We start from the raw sequence: 21,061 nt of genomic DNA, 5'->3' as shown, positions 1-21,061 counted from the left end.
TCTCCTGACTCTGAGGGAAATCGCCCTGGACACACCTTGGTTTCTATTTCCCAGACATATTTTTGGAGCATCTTACAGCTCGTTTTTCTAGTACATGGGTTCAACAGCTTCTGTTATTCTCTTTCCCACTAAACCAGTAATGAAATTCCAGAATGGTTTGGGTCAGGAGGGATATTAAAGCCCATCCCGTCCCACCTCCTGCCATGAGCAGGGACACGTTCCACTAGACCAAGTTGCTCCAAGTCCCATCCAGCCTGGCCTTGGAGACTTCCAGCAATGGGAGTGGAAGGAATTCTGGATGTTGGATGTGGGGAACAGGGTTGAAATATCCTATTCTGTGTGTCCTTTTTCCCTGGCCATTACACGTTGATGTTTTCTGGCTATAACACACACCTAGGCTTCTCACATGGTGTTCTTCATGCAAAACTAATGAAAGATTTTCTAAAAGATTGCCCAAGCTCTTTCTCTACTATTTTCCTGTGGTGCTTCGTAGGTTTATTATAGCTTAAAATGTTTACATTATACCCATAAGGAAAGTATTTAACAAAAATCTGTGCATCAATGGATTATAATGAGAGAAAATTAGATTTGTCTTTCATCTTCTTTTCTTTCTGTTTCAGTAAAAGTGTAATCTCCTTCACGTTCAAAACAGCCATTTTATTGTCATTTAACTGTGTGCTGTGTTAAAAAGCTTTCAGTGGTGTTGGAAAAAAAATCCCAGAAGCTGTACTGTGAGAAAATACAGTACTTATCTTTTAACAAAAAGCATTTATGTCCAGTTTTTAACAAAATCAGTGATTTTTCATGAAAAGATTAGGATAAAAGTGCATTCTGTGCTTTGTTTCTGTATTTTTCTGAGTGGTAGCTAGAATTGACCCTTACCTTGGAATATCAGAGGATGAGCTAAAGCTTGGATGTGCACTGGTTTTCCTTGGGGGTAGGAGCCGGAGCAGCATTTCTTGCTTTGCAACATTTGTGTTATGTAACATAAGATCTACATTTCCCCGTCAATGTATTATCCCCTTCTCCAATGTTTAAACACAAAAATAAACCCCCCCAGTAACAGCAGAACGATCCTCTCCTCGGGATCTCAGTGATCTCGTCCTTCTCGATGCAGAATGAATGTCAGAATGAGAGACATCGAGACAGTTTTCATGAATATTACTCAAGCCTCATAAAACAGAATATTCATGAGTTTACAGCACTGGAATGGAGGAGAATTTGCAGATACAGAGCTGTGACTGACCAAGTAAATGCCCTGCAGGTGAAGATAAGACTATCCCTGAACAATGAGAAATTTCAGCTGTATTTTAGAACTTCTTCATGTTGCATTTCTGTCCTGTTGGCTGTTTCTCTGTGTTAAGGCAGCACCTTCTGTGAAGGACAAACTCCACGCCTCATTTATTGGGGTGTTCCAGCTCCTTGTGTTTGGAAGAAGTTGGTGCTCCAGTGCTGGGCGCAGGCTCTTCCAGAGGGTTCTGACACTCCCATCCATGCTGCTGGGTTTTCTCTGGGCTTTTCTGAGCTCCCTGACTTTCTGTGTAGCTCCAGCCCTTCCCAAGGCTGTGAGAGTCACATCCAGGTATCAGCAGAGTGTTCCAAGTCATTCCTGAGCTTGCAGTGTAGCTCCCTCGTGGCTTTCATTTGTTTACTTCCCAAAAGCCCTGATACCTTTGCACAGCTGGAAAAAACCTTGTATAAAGGTGAGTTTCCAATTTGAGGTGTCCACTGTGATGCTGCTTGACACCCAAGCTTTAAATCCAGGTTTATACCAAGAATTTCCTAATTTCCTCTCCCAGTCCTACCCTGCAGTGCCGAACAGTCTGGATTTTGTGTGAGACATTGAGCTGATCCTTCCTGTTGCTTCTTCTGTGTCTCCCACTTTGATAGTATTGTGTGTTGTCTCCCTTCAGCAGTCCCAGCTGATTTAACTGGATTTCTTTCCCTTTTTCAGCTTTCAAACTTGCTGCAGAGCAGGGGAGAGACTGTCACCTGTGTTGTGCTTGGAGAGGGAATGCTTTGCATAGCCGTTTTTCCAGAGCCAAGAAAATAAATCTCTATTAGCAAAGCAATGTATCCTATGTCTGGATAAATGACCTGGGAGAGCAAATCCTGTACTTTGTCAAGTGTTCTTGGTGTTAAGGTGCCAAGACACCTTGTGTCAAGACCTCTGGATAATTGATTTAACTTTGGCTGGATTTTGTTAGCATTTCATTTGCCCATCAAGTCTGTGGGCATAAAGTTTGATTTAGGGACAGTAGAAGAACAATGTTAAAAACTAAAAGCAAGTAATGTTCCCCAGCTTTTTCCAACCTCTCTCCATAGGTTTAAAAATTGGAAGATTTGTTTGAAAAGACTTATTTTTTAAATTGTAGCAGCATAAAGTAGTTTCTTGGAAAGCAACGCTTGGGAAAGGAGATACAGGACATTTTGTAATAATGAAGGAGTGAAAGAATGGAAAGAAAAATATGGTTAAGAGGTTGTGGAAGGGCTGAAGTAACAGCAGGACAATGAAGGATGCAAGTGGGAAAACAGGGCGATAAGGTGGAAAGCAGGAAACAAAGGATGAGAACTTGAAAGAGAGAAAGCAGTTGAGTAGAAACCTGATGAAGTCAAGCAATGAAGAGAGATACGAAGAGCAGAGCAAAGAGAGTTGGGTGTCAGGTTTTGGGGCATTTGATACGGCTTAAAAAACACTTAAGTAGAGGAGGAACGATTCTGAAAATGTCTTCTAATAATATGAGAGCAAGGCAGAGGTCATGAGGGGTCATTTAAAGATACCTTCCTGTGCAGTAGTGTCTGTGCAGAATCCAGCTTCAGTCAAATGAAGCCTCCTGAAGGATTCACAGACTCACATCCTGGGATGTGTGCCCTGACTTCCTCATCAGTCCCAAATCACTGATCTCTGAGGAAATAGTGCACGTTCTTTTTTGGGTTAATGTGGAGAACTTGGCATGACTTACACTGAGTGCAAGCTCTGAGAGGTTTCACAGGCAGCTTTAGGAATGTTTGAGTAATCATTACTCTTCTGACTTTCGGCTCCCTGCTCTTCACAGGGAGGATATCAGCAACATCCTTTACTAGATGAAGTACTTGGATGCTGAATGTGGAGAAAGAAGGTTTAACTGCTTGCACATGATTAGAAAGAATAGAACTGAGAGACTGTACAGATGGAGGTACCACAGTAAAACCACAGTATCTGCAAACTTGAACGTCTGAACAGGCAGAACGATAGGCCTGTTTCAGAGAGGGTCAGTCAGAGTAAAAGGAGAACAATGGCTGTGATAAGAGCAGGCAGTGACACAGAAGACAGAAATTCTCCTCTCTATCTCTCCTTGCAACTGTCTTGGGAGACATTTTAAATAACAGCTTTCATCCAGGAGGGAACTGAGGTGAGAAAAAGGCAGAATTATTGCTAGAGCTATTACAGTATATTCCTGTGAGTCAAATCATGGTTGCCTAATATAAAACCAGAGCAGCTCATTGCCAGCTGTACACCTGGGGAAAAAGCAAACTGGAGTCCTTTGTAGGACTGTGTATTTAGACACTGAGTGCCTGACAGCTACACCAGAGATGCTTAATGCAATTCCTAGCTCTTCCACATGGGAAGCTCCCTGCTGTGCAGGTATGGAGTCAGATTATTCCTGTTGCAGAGGAAGGACTGTGCAATCCCATGGGATACCTTCCTGCAGCCTAAAGGTGCACTGCTCTGGTGGTCTGGACTGTCCACAGTGCTCACAACTGACACACATTTTTCAGCTCATATGGCAAAAGAGAGGATCAGCTTGTACTTAAAGAGCAGCTGGGCTGAAAAGGGTCTTGGGGAAATGTGGAAATGTGGAACGATGCTCAGAAAAGAGAGGGATGGACAGATGGGGGAAGCATTTGAAATTTTTCAACTCCTGTGCAGTCTCCTCTGGTTATAGATACATGGATGCTCAAATCATTTGCAAGATGTTCTTTCTGTGTCCTTGGTAATGCTGAGCTCTTGCTCTGGAGAAGAAGCTGCTCTGTGAGTTGCTGTCTTTTGGGGGCCAGATGCTGTTACCTGGGGGAGCTGTGCTCTGGGGGCAGTGAAATGTGTCTGTGCTGCTGCCATTTGATCTGTTCCCCCAGTGCTCAGACTTTGTTGCTTTCCACCACATTCACTCTCAAACCGTGGCTCTCCCTTATTGGCCCCTTCTGTCATCCAGCTTTAATGAACAGAGTTTCCCTCTTGGCCACGAGTTTTAAGTGTGGCAGAGCTCTTCACAGCAGTGTCAGGAGCTCAAACACCTCTTTTCTCTGAGCTGCCTCTGCTTCTCCCTGCTGCTGAACCTGCTCTTGGTTTCTCCAAAGCTGAAAAAACCCAGACCTTGTGTGTGATAATTACTGGGCTTGCTTCCCTCTCTCACATCTCTGCTTTCCATCCCTCAGGAGTTTTTCTAGTCTTTGTAGCTTATCTTGCACTTTCTCAAGGCTCAGTGAGACAAGTTTTCAAGGCTTAAGCCAGGTGGAGACAAGTCCAAGGAATGAGCTGCTCCTGAGCAGCTGTGACACTGATGATCTATTTCTCTATAGTGAACTTGTGAAAATGTAAATTTTTAACAAAGGTTGCTGTTTCCTTTGCACTGCAGAGTTCTCTTTTGCCATGCCTAAGACAGCTTTGAGGGAATACCTCTTGAGTGCCTGCTCATTCCATGAGGGCTGGTGCTGAGGGATTATGGACAGAGCAGATGGATCACACACAGAGACACACCTTGGGCACAGCACCACAGGACAAGTACAAACTTGTCCTAAGCAGCAGCTTGCTCAGACTGTCTGGAGGACAAAGAAAGGCAGTCTGGGAATGCTGGAATTACTCATCTAGTTGCTCCACAAGGTTGGATTCCCTTTACCCTGGAATAAGGTTTTGCTAACAGTAAGTTGCAGAGAGTACCTGTTTCTTATTCTGGCAGGGATTCCACCAGTGAAGATTGTGGTTCGTGACATGCTGTGTGTGCCATGCAGGACTTAGAGCCCCTTAGCATCCTCTTTGTGTGCTATGTCTGGTCTGAGGTCTGGGTATCCTATTGGAGCTTGACACTTGTGCATTTTATAATGAAAGCTCAAGAGAAAGGATCTGAGTTTTTAGTGCGGTTTTGAATCTGGGATGTCAGCCTTTGCAGCATCAGGGTTGTGCAGGAGTGCCACAGAATGTGCCAATGTCTTTGCACAGGTCCAGCACCTGATGACTCAGCCTGGCTCAGGTTTAGGAGGGGGAGGCAGGACACTCAGTTCACATGTGTTTGCCTGGCATCTCTGGCAATGACTGTGCTGCTGAGTGTTCCTTTTACAGCCTGTGTTATAGCAAAAAATTGCTTTTGACACCTTTAAACACAAGTCTTGGTTGGGAGCTGAAGACGTCCCACATTATGTACCCAGTGTGAGTGGAGCTTGGTCTCCACATCCCAATCACTCTCTTGCTGTGAGGTGTTTGCAGGGCTGGGTTTTCACTGAGATCCTGAATTGTTTCTCCTCTCCTTCCCCTGATAAACACATACACTCTGCAGTTTATGGAATCAGTAACACACCTGCAGCAGGTTGGTGCAGGAAGGAATTCAGCAAGACAGAGGTCTGGTGGATGCAATAACTGTCCTGGAGGTGCAATAATGCATGGCTGGGTAAATGGCCCTTAAGATGATTAACTGGGAGGTGTGCAGCAGTAGCAGTACACTCCTGTTTAAAGGGGAGCCTTGGGCGTAGCTCTTGCAGAGGAGAATGTGCAGGAATGTCCCTCTGGACAGAGATTGGGAGGTGCCTGCTCAGCACTTTTGCTTTCCTACGGGAGCACGGCTGCAAACAGCCCTTCAGAGGCTCATCCAGCCCTAGCTGTGCCTGAGAAGCCTCTGATGTGGGCACAGCTTGAAAGGCTTTTACATTTGTTTTGTCAGTCACAAAGTACAGCCTGGTTTTCTCGTGCTGTGATCCACCAAGTCCTTCCGGTATAAAACCACCATTTTTCATATAAAATTGCATTAAACAGGCCCTGAACAACTGCCCTCTGTGGCTGAAGGAGGCAAGTGTCCTGTCATCATTCTCAGGAGAGAGCAGCTTGTGACCTATATCATTAATTAGCAATGAAATAGTTCTCAACTTGGGCTAGCAGCAAGATTTTCTTTTAAATATTTTAGTTTCTTAGTTTCAGCTGTCCAGTTGGTCTTTGTTTCCAGAATTTGCTTGACTGCATATTGAGCAGCACCTCGGCTAAAACTGTGGTTGTAAAATACCCTACAAGAATGGTGGTGCTTCAAATAATTTACTCAAAAAATTGTGTTTCTTAACATTGAACTATTTTCACATTAAACTAATTTACTTTTGGAAAAAAACCCGATCCTACAGTGTCTTATCATGCATACATTATTATTAGCAATCCATTTTTGATGAAATGTTATGCAAAGAGCAAGGGAGGAAGGCTTGTAGCCTTGATATTTCTCTGCCTAGATCGAAAAGGTTATATTTAAAATCCTCTCTTGCTTGGCACTTTTATCTTCTTGAATGGAATAGTATTTAAACTCAGAGAAACTATCAAAGGTGGAAAGAAAGTACTGGCAGAGGTGAGAAGTGGTAAAGAATTGCATAATCCTGTTCCTTAAGTAGTTGACAAATTTCTGTTAGGAGTGAATTGTCTGAAACATGAGTTGCTGTTTCAGCTTCCCAAAATTTATTTAGGTGGTAGAAAGCTTAATCATTATGTAATCAAATTATCCGTGTTAGCTCTATCCACCTGAAGTTAAATAAATTGGTCATGAGTGCAACCATGTCATAGAGCAGCTTTCCAGGTTGGAGATTTGTTTTGAATTTGATTCTGAGCCACCCCCTGTTACTCCAAGGATTAAGAGATGAAATGTTTCCAAGCCAATTGCTAATTTAACAGCAAATTAAATCTTGCAGTTAGTGATACCTCTCTACTCTGCTCTCCTAATTGAAAAAACAGCAACAACCCCCCCAGTTTGAGTCACACTTTTTAGTTTTGTTATTGTGATAATTCAAGCCCTAAATAGAGAGAAAGAAAAGCTAACTGGAGAGAGATCTTGTCTGCATTAGAAAAATGATCCATTACTGTCAAAACTTACCCTCCAGCAGAAAGAACCCTCATCATGTGCAGGAAATCTGTGAGGTTACATCAAACCATACCAGTTTTCAACCTGGTTGTCTTAAAGACCTTTTTAAATGTAACACTTGGACATGCACACTTGGTGTTCCTAATAACTGGTAAATTCTAGTTAGCTGTGAAACAAAATCCTTATTACTTTTTAGCTGTACAGTCCCAAGCCCTGGCCTTGGAAAAAGGCTGTGCTGCCCTGAAAAACATACAGATAAAGAGCAAGAGAGGCTCTGGCCTTGGCAGGCTTGCAGCTAAAGTGTAGGAGAACAGGTAGCTCTGGGTGAGGAGAGAGGAGCTGGCAGGAGGAGCTGGAGGAGGAATCTCAGCATGGAGACACAGGAAGCAGCAGCAGGGCACAATTCTCTGCAGTGCCCAAGCCCTGCCTGCGTAGGGAGTGCATGTACTCACCCTCTCTGCACTGAAATTCACTGTCTCTCTGCTTTTAAACTTTGATAGGTTTCAGGTAGTTGGAAGAGTCTTGTGGAGCTGTAGTGAATACATTTCCCTAATTTTTCCCCACAGCAATTTCTACTCCTCTAAACACGGTAGTAGACCTTAAGCTGTAGCAGATGCTGTGTGGACAGTGTCTGTTGTGCTTTTTTACTTTATCACTTTCTGAAGTGACAGATTTGGTTTTGCTTTGATTCTGTTTAATTCAGCTTGGATTGAACACTATTCACCAGGAACTAGGGAACTGGGATTAAGCCTCACTCCTTTAAGCGGAGGTTTATCTTCTCTCTGTGGTCACCTCAGGGTGCAGTATTTTATTGTAGTACACCTGAGTGGAGAATTTCCACAGGGTTTCTCATTGTGTTGGTGCTTTGGGGTTTTGGACCACTGGGGACTTGTGCCCTAGCTCTGTCCCCATCACTTCATGCAAATCCTTCACTTCTCAGTGTGCTTCTGTTTTCTCCTGTCTCGGAATTTGAATTAACTTCCCCACTCAAGTCAGAGGTGTCAAGCCCACCAGTTGAGGTTTATAATCCCTGGGATGAATCCACCCAATATCCCTCTGTCACTGGGAGCTGCAGCTGAGGTGTCCAGGGTCACAGAGGGTGTTGAAACAGCTCCTGAAGCCCAGCAGCCACTGATACAAAATTAGAACAGCTTTTCTTCCTAAATGGACATGTTGTTTCCAATTAAGTTCTTCTATCTTTAGGTTGTCCCATTCCTGCATGTCTGTTTTGGTGAAACAAAGAAAAATTAGCATTGGGAAAGAGGGATTTGGAAAGGATCATTAAGCTTTCTAGGCACAGAACGGGTATAACCTGTTTGACTTTGCTCAGCTTTGCCCAGCTTGAATCTTCTCTGTCTCCTGTAAGTGCTGAGCTCATGCTTGGCCTGCCTGTGTCCTTAGGCATCAGGGCTGATGAAAGGGGTTATTGTCACTCAGCTATACAGCATTTAGCAAGCAGCGCTGATCCAAACATTACAGATTGAAGAAGCACAGTTATATGGACTGTTCTGTATAATTTGGGGTTGTTTTGTTTCTTGTGTTGAATTTTAAACAAAAAGGTGGTGTTCTGGAAATCTTTTTGTCTTTCTGAACTTGGTGTCTTGCTGAGTCGAAAAAGCATACAGAATTTCACCTCCTCAAAATCTTCACTTTCACTGATAACCCTCAGCATCTTACTGAGTTGAAAGGAGCTATGTGCAAAACGTTTAGATTCCACATGGAGTTTCCGTGGGCTGCGGCCGGACAATATCCAGTATTGCTACAAATTCTAGCTTGTACCTTCGAGCTTCAGGGAGAAGTAGAAGTGATAACAATACAGAAAATGAGAAGTGAGAACAGCTCTGCATTCTGTACCAATACAGAAAGATTAAAATGACTTGATGAAGGTCACACAACAAGCTGATGGCCAAGCCAGGACCGAGGGTCATCCATCATCCAGGCTTTCCCCTTACTTGCTAGATCTCAGTGCCTCGGATGGAGAGCTCATGATTCTCACTGCTGCACTGGTGGTCTGGTGAAGGATTTCAGTCTTTTAATGGGATCTGAAAGTTGGGCAGTAATAGTTATTTCTCATTTCTGGTTTGGTGGGTGAACTAGAAATTGTAATAGCAGTTTTTACACAGCTCCTTTTCAAACTGGCTGCATAAACAGAGAAATAAATAAAGGCTTAGAGGTCTCCTCTGGGAATGCAATAAATATTACCCTATTTTCTAAAAGGAGGAAACAGAACAGCAAACACATTAATGTGATATATCCAAGGTTAACCAGTTGGCAGAACTGGGAATAACTCCTGCTCGTTTGGTCCTTGCTGGTCACTTGTTTAAGTGTTATTTAGGGGTCGGACCAGAGCAGGTGAAAACATCCCTGCGTGGATCCGAGGGCCGGCGATGGAGGTGCTCAGGGCAAGAGCTGCCTTTTCCTCCTGCAGCCGGGAAAGGGTTACAGCTGAAATGCCTGTGGCAGCCTCAGGAAAACATGAATCGGTGCTGCTGAGGGAGTGCAGGATGGGAGCCCAGACCCGCGAGCTGCCTTGTGCTTTTCCTTTATGAACACCCCTTTTTGGGGGGGTTAAACTCGGGGCTCCGGAGCATCGCGGCGGGGCTGGCGCGGGAGCAGCCCCGGCCGCTGCCCTTTCCTTCCCCCGGCAGCTGCATCCCGCTGCTGCCGCGGCTCTGTGCGGTGTGTGTGTGTGCGCTCTGCTCTGTGCTGTGTGCTCTGTGCTCGCTGTGTGCCGTACACGCAACATGGAGGGAGGGACCGGCGCCGCCGCCGCCTTCCCCGGCAGCCGCTCGGCCGCGGCCGCCGCCGGAGCCGGAGCCGGAGCCGGGAGCAGCCTCGATGGATCGCACAGGTCAGTGCCAGCGAGAGCCCCAGGGCGCTCCTCCGGGACGGGCCTCCCTTCCCCTCCTTTATTTTAACCCTCGTCAATGGCGTGCTGAGACAGGATCTCCGAGGGATGTGATTGTTTCACACTTGGTCAGAGCCGTCGATGCCTCATAAAAATGTAGAGCGGGATTACGGAAGGCAAGCGTGGGGTTTCCACCCAGCAAATGCAAGTTCATTTTAATATTTGCTTTATTTTTAAACCCATGTAAATGACTGTGTGTCTTAAGTGGTTGAGCGTTTGAATGGAGAAAGGTTAATTGCCTGCTTCAGCCACATTACGCTGTGTAGCTCCCACCAGCATGGAGAGAGCAGACAAAGTCTAATTTTGCATCCAGTCCTTTTTGTGACAGCAGTGCTTGAGGCATTTTTGGGTAAAGTGTGTAGAATGCGGTTATCAGCATGACAGAAAATACATTTTTTCTATTAAAAATTGCACTATATCCTGTGCATAGCAGAGAGGAGCACACTGTACTTGAAAGCAGCAGTAGTCACAAGGGCTCTGTGCTGAGCGTATTTTTTTTCCTTTCTAATGGATAACTAAGAGCTGTTGATGGGATATGGGTTTAGGAGCAGTAGTTCTGGAGGGCCAGGTTATCATGTGTGTGTTGTTAAAATTCTTGTGGAATGAGGCAGTGCTGATTATCTTCAGAGCAAATGATTTCCTTCACCCTGGGCTCCGGTTTGTGCTGTGCATGATACGAAGTATGCCTGGTGCTGCTGCAGTTCAATTGGGATTTTCTACTTCGGAGCTGAGAGTGAATAAATGTTTACTGGTGAGGAAAAAAGAAGGGAACTGTGGGCCCAGTATCATTTAAAAGTTGCTGTGGCCACCTTCCTGGGTTACAGATCAAGGCGGTTTTACCACACCAGAAGTTATTTATGAACCAAGGTGCCAGAAGCTGGAGATGTAGGTTCTTAGTTCACTGTTTAACACATTATCAACAGTGTCTTGGTAATTTATGCTGACTCCTCCTACTTCACTTACACTACCAGTAACCGAAGGAGAGTAGCTCACATCAGGACTGTAAAATTTCTTTGAATTTGTCTGTGTTTTCTTTCTTCCTTGAAGTATTTATCCTTAGGAAAGCTGCTGCGCTGCATATCTGCTCATTGTTTGACTTGGGCACTGTGAGAAAGGTAGCTGGAAAATTTTGGCTCCACTTACTTGGAAACAAAACTGTATTTAAAAATTAACTGTGTCTAGTGTGCTAATGCTGAAGGTTTTACACTCTCCAGCTTCCTTTGTCATGGAAAAAACACAAAATGCAGTATATTGGCAATATGTTGTTACCCAAGGATAGAGCCATATGCTTGCCAGAGGGGATTTTGTAAATAGGAACTACAGGATTTGTGTTTGGTGTGAATTTCCTTGGGAATGAGAGCTCTGATATTTGTGAGAAGCTGGCAGTGTCAGTATGTGCAGGATGAGGTTTCTGGCTGAAGACAGACAAAGTTTAGCAGTGGTTTGATAAAATCTATGCAGTTTTTCTCTGAATGGATCTTGTCATCCATGAAGTCTGCAGATTAAACAGGTTTTAGTTCTGGCAGTGACATCCCCTTTTTTTGTCACTTGTACAGAGAGTCCAGAGTATGACAGAAGTCAGGATGAGCTTATTAAGGTTGGCTCTCTGAAGGCAGATCTCTTGCTCATGTCCTGCCTTTCAGCATAGAGATAAAATTGGTATTGTCTTTTAGAAGCAAAGCTTGCATTTAACAGGATTATAGGATATTTTTAACTTGCTGCTCTCACTCCAGTGCTCCTGATGGATGCTTGAAGTGCAGGGAGTTTGTTGGTTATTGATGTCAAACTGAACGTGCTGTGCTGATGCAGATTTTCTTCAGGAAAAACATCCTTTTCCAAGTGGCACATTGGAGGGCTGTAGCGTCCTTGTCCTACCCGTAACAGTGGCTTTGGGGCTGGAGGGAAGAGGGACAGAAAGCAGCGGTGGTGCTGCAGTGCCAGGGTAGTGGTTGGGAGGACAGGGGCAGGGCTGTGTGTGTTCCTGGGATGGGGAACATCTTCAGAGCCAGGCTGGGAGATGGATGTTCAGAACTGGTGCTTGGCACAGGCAGCTGGGGGTGGCTTGAGTGTCATGGAGTGTCCCCTGCTCACGGCTGAGCTGCTCTCCTCCTGACCTCTGCACGCCCTCCAGCTCCGGCACACAGCTTTCCCAGGCTCCAGCCCCTGGGGATGCTTTCCGTGGAAAAAAACCCCGCATTTTGTCTTATGAAGGAGGAGACAATTTTATCAGACCGTTAGTGAGCGTGTCCTTGGCTCCCCCAGGTCTTTTTGCAACAACCAGTATAACAATGTCCTGTGTGACATATCCTCAGTATTTATATCAAAAAATACAGAAATAATCCTTTAATCCTGCCTTGTTGAGCATTTTGGTTTAATCTTTCTTTGTGTTGAACTGTGTTTCTCCTTATTATTTGATACTTTATGCTCTGGTGTCAGGGACCACAGTTTAATCTTTTGATATTCTGCTCCTGATAGTTGTAATTAAAGGGAATTAAATTCCTCAGTTTTTACCTATGTTGAACAAGGGAATGTTATTCCCAGCTTCAATTCAGTTATTAGCCTGACAAAAAGAGGAAAAAAACCCCACAGAATCTCTGGTGAAAAATAGAAATAAGGTGAGGTTGAAATGGTGGATATGATGGACAGAAAGCTGGACTGGATGGGATCTGAGCTTCCCAGTCCTGAGGATAAAGAGCAGGCAGCTCATTAGCTGTTGAGTCAGAGCAGGGTAGGCTCCAGTGTCTTTTAATGTAAAAACAAAAACCAGGCAAATATACACCTTTTGTGTGGTTTTTTTTTGAATATTGAGAATAGTGACAGGGTGCAGTGGCAGGGGCTGAGGAGTCGGCATTTCTAGAATTCCATCCAGCTCCTTAGGATGGAGTGGTGCAGTTACTCTGCTGCTCACTCTCGTGTATTTGTTGAAGCAGGTTGTGTGTACTGTTTCTGGAGCTTGCAAACATGCCTGAATTGGGGATCCAGAAAGAAGCTGAAGTATAACCCTCAGCATCTAAGTGCATTTTACACTCCCAGCTGCTCCTTTTGCTGATGGGAAGATCCAGCGTGATTTAGAGCGGGGATGCCGGGAGGAGGAGGGTAGGAATTTGAACTTTGTATGTTGCTTTAAAGTGTCATTTGTATTCCAGCTTCTCTAACAGCCCATGTTCTCTCCTTCTGAAGTGTGACTGTGGAATTAGTTATCCCAGCACCACAAGAGACATCTTGGAGTCTAACACCAGCTTTTCCTTCAGTTGCCTTTCCTTATGCAATCCACATCTAATCTAGTTTCCTCCTCTGGGTAAAACAGCAGTAAAAGTGCTTGCTAAAAGATCTGTTCCATTTCCCTTCAGTCTGGTCCGAGGAGCTTTGTGGTGGCAGAGGCCAACCCTGGTTGCAGTGGCTGTATTGGGCAGAGCTAGGTGTGCCCAGGAACAGGCTATATGTGCTGGATCATCTGTGTCAGATTATTGCTTTTATAAAGGGTTGTGCCTTGCCTCTCCTGTCAGCAGGTCCCACGCCTGACTGAACTCCTGAAGTATCCAGAGGTGACACAGCATTGCTCCTGGGGTTACAGACTTACTCCAGGTTCACTCTGAGGCTCCTCAAATTCTAAAGTCTAAATTATCCAGTTAATCCAATTTGGGGAAGGGCTTCTAACCTGATACTTCCCATAATGTTTAAGACCAGAAAGCCCTTGCTCATTAGCATTGACAAGAGTTTAACTCAGCTTCTTCTTTCTTGCTTCAGACAGTTCAAGCTGGGGGCAGTTTTAGCTAGAGGATCATGTGGCTTTTCTGGAATAAGAGATGGTATTTTCCTGGACACAGAGCTGATACATGGCCAGTGGCGGTGGTTGCTTTCTCGTGGCAGATGGATTTAGTGCAGTGTGCAGTCCTGGTGGGATTTAAGCACCCTTGGAAGGGGCAGTTTCTGTGGCTGTGACTCTCCACCAGGTCCGGATCACCGGGCACATGTCCCTGTTCTGAGTGTGACACTAATGAACACCAGCAGGCTTTCTCCCTCTCGTTGTGCATTACAGAGAGATTTTCCTACTCACAAGGCTATTGAATAGCCAAGGATTTCTTAACATTTTTTCCCCCCAGGGTTTATAAATTAGTGCTCCAAACCTTGTTCAGGACTGCAGTGTAGCAGGTGAGATTTCAGCCATTAAAAGGAATATTTTAACTCCGCAAACAGGCTTGATTCTCTGACCACTTCTTTTCATTTGTGTGTTTCAGAAGGCTTTGTCCTTCTAAAAGTGAAACATAACAAGATATCACACAAACCTTTTTCAGAAATAATAAATGCAGTATTTCCAAGCCTTTTCAGTCTGCTGTTCTCTGTGCATTTGCTCTTACTGATACTTTAGTGGACTAGCTTTGCTTGCTGTATGAGATAAATGTCATTTGTAAATGTGCATTGTATCTCTTTGCAGTGTCACTGTGCTGGCTTCTGTTTTGGGAGTGTAAATGTGCTGGGCCAGTGCATGCCATGCTTTAAAAAAAATTTACATAAAATATCCAAGTATTTTAAGTGCATATGCCTACAGTGGCTCTGTGAAAATCTGTTTGTGTTGTAATAAAGATGTGCTAGGAGAAAGCTTTTGACAACCCAGAGTCTATGCAATTGAGACAACCCTATGCATTTGAGAATGGTAAATAAAAAGGGCACTTGACTACTTGGTACATTTTTTTCATAGTTTGTGAGCAAATCTCATAATTTGGAGTGATGGGAAGAGGGACCATGACCAGATTTTCATGTGTTCCTTTAGTAGAACTTTGAATGGCATCAAACACCCAGAAAACCCCTTGCTACAGGTGAAATAAGGGTTTTGACCTTGGACATGTGTCCTAACAAATTTGATACTAGGTGTTGGATACTCAGGCACTCTCCTGAGTGAGGATAAAGGCAGTGACTCCTCTTAGCATACTTTTGCATAAGCAAAATCTGCTGTGAAACCAGCTTTTAGTGGTGTCAGCCCAGGGAACAGCCAGAGTGTAGTAGCAAATCTAAGCCTTTTCTGTGGTTAAATTGGTCTCATTTGGAACACTGAGAGGGGATCAGGCTGGCTGGAGGACTTACCTAGCCAGAAACAAAGCATGGCTTGTGAAAAATAGAACAAGAAGAGGAAACTATGCTGATGTCTTCATCTTGCAGGGTCTTATCTCAATGCTGACAGGTTCCTTTAAAGGGACTTTCCCAGCTCCGTGTGGTACCAGGGGAGCTGCTTCTGGGCACACATGAAAATACTTAGATTTTCATGGGCTGGGAATCTCCCTTCCATATTAACACTGGGGGAAACAAGGCCAACACACAGCAGATATCAATTTCAGAGGATGGTCGTTCTTAAATCCTGGTATTTGTGGTTGCAAAGAGCCATTAAATTCCTGCCCAGAAGGTTAACCAAAGCTGTGTTGACTTTTTTCATATACCAACTAATTTGTTTAATACTGCCACGGTTGCTCATAGCTTTTTGCAGGAGCAATATAATGAGATTAACAAGCCTCTGATCGTTTCCATATCTGATCCTCAAATCCCCCTGGGAAGCTGTGAAAGTGTCAGAGCTGTGCTGCTCGTGTGGGGGCTGCTCTGGCAAAGCCCCGAGTTGTTCTTTATGGGACACGTTGGGATGTGGTTGCTGGGATGATGGAGGAGCTGAGCTTCCATCTGCAGCCTTGGAGCCAGTGTGAGTATGGGAAACAGCAGAGCTGCCAAGGCTGCCAGCCAGGGGTTCATTATTGAAAAGAAAAGACAAACACCCCCTCCTTCCCCCTGCTGGACTCTGGAGAGGGAAGCAAGTTTCATACGGAGATAATTATGCTACTGGAAAAACTGCTGTGACAGCTCCCAGCACCACAAGTGGAGTTCTTGTGGGGAAAAAGCCATGTTAGACATACCAATTCCTTCCCTTTTCTCCCCTTAATGTGGTGTGCAGGCACAGTGTTGTCCTGAAGCACTTGAACCTTCCTTACCTCCTCGCCTTTGCTTTCCTTACTAGCTTCACCCTAAAAACGTTTGCTGTTTCCAGTGAAATTTGTTGTTTTAAAATGACACACTTCATATTCTGGTTTAGGAATGCAGATGGACACCTGAATTATATTTTCCCCTGCTCATAAAAGCATCCATGATTGATTGCTTCTGAGTGCAAAATGGGAAGCTTTTTCTTTAAAACAAAACTGAAATGAAGAACTCTCACAGTTTCTGTGTGTCTGTGTACATATATATATATATAAGCAGCACAGAATGAACCAAAATTCCAACTAAGTATTGATTCTGAAGCTGTGTTGTGCTCCTGGGCTTTGTTTATGCAGTGTTTTTAGCCTTGCTGAGGTGATAACAGTTTTGTTACATACTTCATGAAAACCTGCCCCAATCTCTGTGTTAGATCTCCCTGGACATCTCCCCAGCTTCCAGCCCTTTCTGTGCAAAGTCCCTGCCTCATTTTTAATTAATTTCCCCCAGTTTCCCAGTGGTGTCCCTGCAGCTGACAAAAGAGGCTGTTCCTCAGTTCTGGAGTGGTAGAACCTTGGCGGAGATGTTGCTTTTTCCCTTGTGTGCAGGACTGATGACTTGCAGAAATAATACAGCTTTTCTCCACTCTTCAGTGTTAACAAACATTGGAGACACATGAATCACACAAAAACCTTTTCTCCAGCAAATGTCCCTGGGTTTGAGCACATTCTCACTTTTCAGTGCTTGACCACACATGGAACTTCTCAGGAGCAGCTGCTCACAAATAATTCCAGATGCTGACAGACCCTGAATACAATGTTCTGTTTTGTGTGGAGCCTGTTTGTGCTGACCTTTTCCAATCCCTTTTCTTGCCTTTAAGGCTCAAGATCACCTCTTTGCTCATTTAAAATACATATTCAAGACACTTTTAAATCTCAAAATTCACAAAACAAAGGAAAACAAAAGGGAAAACTCCTTTTATTTGTTATTCTGTCCTTCTCTCTGTTTGGGGTTGGTAGACAGAAGGTGCTTGGCTGCTGCTGTCACTGTCCCTTTAGCAAGAATTGTGGGATTTGCAGGGTCTGCACTGCTGTTGGGTGAGCAGACAACATCGATCCTGGTCTTGGCTTTGCTGCTTGTGAATTTCAGGAGAGAACTTTATTCCCCTGAGAATCTGTTACTCAGTTCAGTGCTCAGGCTGGAACCACTGGCAAGGGAAAATCTGAGCCACTTGGCCACAGGACTCTGTGAAGATCGACCTTCCTTCCAGGACAACTGAGTCCAGCTCCTTGATTCTGATTTTCCTCATTTCTCGTGTCTTGTTTGGTGAGGTAATGTCAGAGCAAGAATGGTTACAAACGCTGTAAATTTGTTTCAGAGGAGCCAGTGTGCAGTCAGTGAGCAGTGGAATTTGTGCTTGACTGTGCTGCTGCAGGAGCAGCCAGGAAAGCCTCACAGATTGAGGGCTGAGAGCACTCTGGCCCTGCTGGAGCCTGCGTGAGGAGCAGCAGGAGCAGGGATGCAGGGATGCCAGCTGGAATGCAGCTGCTGGATCTGCCTCTGGTGCTGAGCCTTGCCAGCACAGAGCCCTGAGCAGTCACCACCGGCTGCAGGCACAGAGGCTCCGCAGGACCCTGGAGGGAAGGGCTTTAAACCTGCTGCTGTGAATGGGAGTTTTGTGTGGGTTCAGAAAGCCAGGACGAGTTAATTTGCAGCCAGAGGACCCAAAAAGGAGTGTATTTGTGCAGAATGAATGGTTCCACGGGTTATCAATGGCTCTGCTCCCTGCTCTCTAGCACCAGTGTGCTTCAGAACAACTCCCACCTCCTGGAGCACAACCCTCTGAGACCGTGTGGTACCACTTAGGGATTTTACCACACTTTACCTCTGGATTCTGTGGAGACAGGTTTAGTGACACATGAGAAATGCTCTACAATTGCAGATTTCAGTGGCTTTAGAGCAATGGTGAAAGAGCACCCTGCTGCTTGATGGGGTGGGAACCTCCTCCTGGGCCTTTGCAGCACTTTCTGCTCCTTTGAGCAGTAGGAAGCATGTTAAAAATGATGTACTTGGGTGCTAACACCACCTACCTGTGATGGCGAATTGCTGGAAAACATTACTGAAATGGGAAAAGTTCAAGCTGAGTTGGTAAACTATTTTTCAGGTTTTCATTTGACTCTCTTCAAGCCTTATAAACTCACCTCCTCACACCCTGTGACCTCTGCTCTTCACACTTTAAACCATCATGGCAGAAATTAACAACAGAAAATAAGTATGAGTGTTTTCTTTATGTTCAGTCCTCGGATCTGTGTACAGTTGGGTTAATTCTCCTAGCAAATAGCACAACCAAGCATCAGAAGAGAATAAGTCTCTGGAGTGATATGAGGTAATCGTGTATTTTGTATTCTTCCCTCACAAGTGCTGCATTGGCAGATCTGACTGGCTTTTGGAGCAGCTGTTAGATCAAGGAATGAGATATAGCTGGGTGAAAGAGAGGGCCTGTCTCTGAGCTGCCATGCAGTGTTAGGAGAATACAGTACGTTTGAGACTGACTAAAAATTACTAAAATTACATGTATACACAAGAGTAGAGTGAAAAAGAGAAAATGCAGTTGCATATATTGCATCTCCTCCCCTTCCTTCCCCCTTTCCCCTTCCCACTTCCCCTTTTCCCCTTCCCTTGTGAAATGTAAAACAAGTCCATGAGTGGAAGCAGTATGGATTTCTCTTTCATGTACTTGTTTGGTTTTTCTAGTGCAGTGAACTGACCTTTTATAAGTTTGCACTTGTGCCTGAAATTTGTTTGATTAAAACTTGTTCCTATCATCTCCCAGGAGGGGTTTTGGCTTTTCCTCTGTCCATTGATGTTGAATTTCGTGTGCCTAGGGCCTGTGGCCACCTCAGGGGGAGAGGAGCGAAGGGTCCCTGTCATCCAGCACTGCTCCTGGCCCTGAGCCTGAGCAGAGGGAGCAAAACACCCCATTGCTGCACCCAAGGACTCATTTTAAAGAAGTGCTCACTTTCGCAGTGACTTTTCATCTGTGGTAGGACTGACCCCTCCAGCATTTAAAAAACAGCAATCAAGTTACTGAAAATCACAAGTCTGACTGAAAATGATGCCTTTCAAAGTGTGCTTTGATTCTAATTTTATTTGCATTCCAGGTTGAGTTTTTAAGTGCGAGATGTGTCATGTTGTTCACCTTTCCTCCACAGGATAATCTAATAATTATACTGAAACCTGAGAATATTTCATCACTATTTGACTCCATGACTGGAGCTTTGAAAATATGAAATGCTGAGAGACTTGCAGTGAAATGGTGAGAAATTCTAACATTGTTTTAATGTGCTTATAATTCAAGGTCATGGCCAGTCCCAAGGACATTTGTACAGGTCTCGTAAGTTCTAGGGGTTTGTCTGGCAGTAAAAATATTTCCCCATTTCTTGTTAGCTCCTTGAAAAACAGCAGCAGGATATTTTTTCTGCATGCATGTTATTGAATGTGCACACACTTCTTGTTCTCTTTAGAGGGGATTTTAAGTACAGCTTCACACAGAATTGTGAAGTTCTGTGGCAGCATCTCCTGCTCTGTGTAGGGCTTTATAAATATTTGCAGAGGACCAGCAGGTAACCTCATCTTCCCTTCTGCCTGGGTCAATGGAGAGTTTCAAGTACTGGAAAAGGCACTGGAATAATGTTCCCTGCCTTGTGGAGTTATTCTGTGCCTTCCACAGGAAAATGAAAGCAATTTGGATCTGTATTTTTTGATTATTTTGTGTATCCTGTTGAAATAACTGAAATACCACCTTGACTTTGGAACGTGTAACATATTTCATGAACTCCACCGTGCCACCGGGAGAGAAGTTGCTGCTCTGCCTGATGCAGACTTTGTAAATGAGATTTTGGATCTGATTACAGCTAACAAGGACTAGACATTGGATATGGCATTGGAAACATACACCACTGAGATGTAAAACCCTTGCTGCTGCACACACAGGATGTTTAATTAGTACCTGGCCCCTTTCTGAATCAGGATGTGCCTCTGCCTAGGGAACATTTTTGACAAATCCCCAGTGGCTCACAAAAGAACAGAAGGTAAGGTTTTTGGCCCATTCTCTCTTGTGCAGACTCAGAATTTCCTTGGTGCCTGCTAAGGACAAAGCAAAGCCTGGGTGCACAGAAACAGGAAGGCTCATAGGAAATAGCCTCAGCCTGCTGCTTCCTGGTAAAAAGGAGTTGTGCAATTACAGATGAAATGGATGCTGTGGTGTTGGATGGAGTTTGGAGGTGTCACCTGCTGAGCTCTCTGTGCTCCAGCCCCTTTGGCTGCCAAGTCGTGTGTGGGAAGCTCTGGCCAGAGTGTTGAGATTCCTGCAGTAGCTGGGGTTTTAAAGGTGTTTTGTCATCATCCATCAGGTTCTGGAAGTGCTGATCAGCAGGGAGCTCAGTCACCTGTGCAGCACAGGGAACAAACAGGAAATACTGGTTGGTAAGACGCTTTCTTGTCTTCAGCACTGTTAGAGGGGGGGAATATTGGAGCAGAAACTGCAGGTCCTTCTGGATACTTGTTATTTGCCCACTCTTGATTTTCTCTTTGCACATGTATTTCTTAAGAATTGTGGTGGAGCTAAAAATTGGGATACAGCTTGCTTTGGAGAAATGAGGAATTCAAAGGAAGCCAACAGCCAGTGAGTACCTTAGAATATGTCCAGGTGTGTACTCTAATGGGGTGAAATATTCTTGCTTTTGCTGGTGACATAAATGAAGTATTTATAAGGCTATTGATGCCTTATCTCTCAAATATCCTTTCCCTAACATTCCTCCTTTCCCAGCTATCCTAAAACACTCCCCAAGTCAGTAAATCAGAGAAACAGCACCCACTGATGTTTGACACTTTCTGTGCCAACAGAACAGGAAGGAAAAATAAGAACACCAAGAGATGCCTTTTCACTGTCATGAGCCTCAGAACTTCATAAAAATGATGCTTTTTGCTACTTGAGTGTGCTGAAGTGAATTGACCCTGACTTGCTCTCTGTGCAGTTATAAGTGTGTGGCAGCATGTCAGGGGAAAACAGGCATCAGATCTGAGAAAGGAGCTAGTTCCTGTGTCACCATTCCCAGCT

General features: G+C 44.5%; 1 protein-coding gene across 4 annotated transcripts in view; it reads left to right on the top strand.

The window, feature by feature from the left end:
* ARHGAP32 (Rho GTPase activating protein 32) overlaps positions 1-21,061 on the top strand; it is a 239,395-nt gene that overhangs the window by 54,097 nt on the left and 164,237 nt on the right. Inside the window, exon 1 of one of the 4 annotated variants that reach the window (XM_063417973.1) lies at positions 9,901-9,933. The exons of the other annotated variants lie outside the window; for them this stretch is intronic. The gene's annotated coding sequence lies outside the window, so the exon portion shown is untranslated. Of the gene's footprint in view, positions 1-9,900; positions 9,934-21,061 lie in introns of those variants that run through there. 4 annotated transcript variants of the gene reach the window in all.

This window comes from Prinia subflava, chromosome 22 (genome assembly GCF_021018805.1).
Source record: "Prinia subflava isolate CZ2003 ecotype Zambia chromosome 22, Cam_Psub_1.2, whole genome shotgun sequence".
Lineage (NCBI taxonomy): Eukaryota > Metazoa > Chordata > Aves > Passeriformes > Cisticolidae > Prinia > Prinia subflava.
This window is presented reverse-complemented; position numbering and strand designations above follow the sequence as displayed.